This window comes from Cariama cristata, unplaced genomic scaffold (assembly GCF_000690535.1).
Source record: "Cariama cristata isolate BGI_N322 unplaced genomic scaffold, ASM69053v1 scaffold8726, whole genome shotgun sequence".
NCBI classification, from domain to species: domain Eukaryota; kingdom Metazoa; phylum Chordata; class Aves; order Cariamiformes; family Cariamidae; genus Cariama; species Cariama cristata.
This window is the reverse complement of record NW_009620347.1, coordinates 21,929-24,145: the sequence shown is the minus strand read 5'-3', so window position 1 is coordinate 24,145 and position 2,217 is coordinate 21,929.

The following is a 2,217-nucleotide window of genomic DNA, read 5'->3' as shown; positions in this document are numbered from 1 at the left end:
CCTCAGCTTCAGCAGCAAAAATAATGCAATCAGTGAATGATCTGCAACCCTTTGGCTCTATGATGGCCCACTGCTTTGGTGAAGCAATCCCAGTCTGTTTTATTATACCTTGAGCTGCTACTCAACTCTCCAGCATCAAGCAGCATAGATGGTACAAGTGCAGTGACTTCAGGGTCCATACATCTGTTAGTCCGGTAACCACTGCAAAAGCAGAGGCTGGGTTGGCAGATGGAAGATTTGCCTTTGAGGAGAAATAGGTCAGATATCAGAAAGTAAAAACAGAGAAACAGATGCAGTCTTTCTTCCCCAGCAGACTGATACTTTACTCAAAAAAACTCTTAGTAATTGAAGGCATAGCTCCTTGAGAGCAATTCCCTGTACATTATGAAAGACAACATTGCCCAGCAGGCTCAAGAGTGTAGCAAGGTGTCTGACCATACATGCTTCTGCCAAGGTACAAGCCAAGTACACTGTAGTGAGAAGCAAGAAGTAGAGGGCTCAGCATAAACACTTTGCTTGCGACACACCTCCTAGGGTTTGTGACTATTACAAGAGGGTAATTTTCTGCAGGAAGGCTCTGTTTCTGCATGCTGTTAATTAAATGCTGGAGGAAAAAAGAGAAATAGTGTTATATTTTCATGCAGTTAGTCTATTCGTATGTACTTACTAGGATTGCACTGGCTTTCTTCATCCAAGTAGAAGTCCCCACAATGACTGTTCTCCTGTTTGTCTCACTGAAACCATTCTCCTCCTCCTCAGTACCCACACTACTTTGAGGTAAGAATTCTAACTCCCATTTAGAATCATAGAATGGCTTGTGTTGGAAGGGATCTTTAAAGGTCATCTAGTCCAACCCCCTGTTATAAGCAGGGACATCTTCAACTAGATCAGGCTGCTCAGAGCCCCGTCCAACCTGACTTCGAATGTTTCCAGGGATGGTGCACCTACAGCCTCTCTGGGCAACCTGTTCCAGTGTTTCACCACCCTCATCGTAAAAAATTTCTTCCTTATATCTAGTCTGAATCTACCCTCTTTTAGTTTAAAAACATTATCCCTTGTCCTATCACTATAGGCCCTATTAAACAGTCTGTTCCCATCTTTCTCATAAGCCCCTTTTAAGTACAGAAAGGCTGCATTAAGGTCTCCCTGGAGCATTCTCTTCTCCAGGCTAAACAAGCCCAATTTAAATCAATTCCAGCTAACAGATAGCAAACATGAGGGAAAAGGAAGTGATGAAAGCACAGAAAAAGACTTAAAATAACAGCCAGAAGCTAGCACAGGGGATCTCTTATACCAGGCTGGACCTAATCATTAAGATAAGCAGCAAAACCAGTACATTTATGTTGGTATGGCTAACAATAAGGCAACTGTGTGCTGTAAACATTTTTTAAGTATACAGCAATCATCAGCATGAGTTCCTACATAGTCCACAGAACCTTTTATCATCTGAGCTGTTTGCATAGCATTAAGATGCAATAAATCCACCTCTAAACAAAGTGATTGCATGTACATATATAAAAGTTTAGTAGTTATAAGAGATCAAAATTTTATATATTTTAAAGTTAAAAACACTATAAAACCTGAGAGATTATAACTGAGTGTGTTATATTAAAACGATATTAAAGGAAATAATTTGAGATTGCAGGTGAAGAAAGGTGAGGATGCACAAGGCATCCTTCTGAAGGTAGAAGGCTGTGAGCTTTTTAAAGAACTACTGGGAATGCTCAGTGGAGGATAGGGTATAGTTGACAGACCTTAGGTTTTCAGAGTAAGGGAAGGCAACAGCACAAGCTACTTCATCAAAGCTGACTTCTAACAGTTCATTTTATCCAAGTAGAAGTCCATCCAGTGAGTGCTTTTCCATTTGTCTCACTGAATCCACCCTCCTACCCTAAAGAAATGAGCCAAAAATAATAAATAGACTGTTTAGAGGAGTTACATAGATTGTAGATAGTACAATTACCAAAAATTTTAGTAGGGTTTCTTTACATATTGGGTTACCTCTGACAGCAGCTCCTTTAAAGACAGCAAAATTATAACATACTGGCCTATTTAGTGAAAAAAGAATGGCTAAAATGTTTAGGGAGAAGGCAATGAGTTGTTCAACACTACACTGACAGCTTACCTAAAAACAGCAGCAGGTGACCTTCTCCAAATAACCCCAGTCAGGTAGCAACTGTGCTAGATGCAGAAGTCTGGTATGTTATGCTGGTAAAT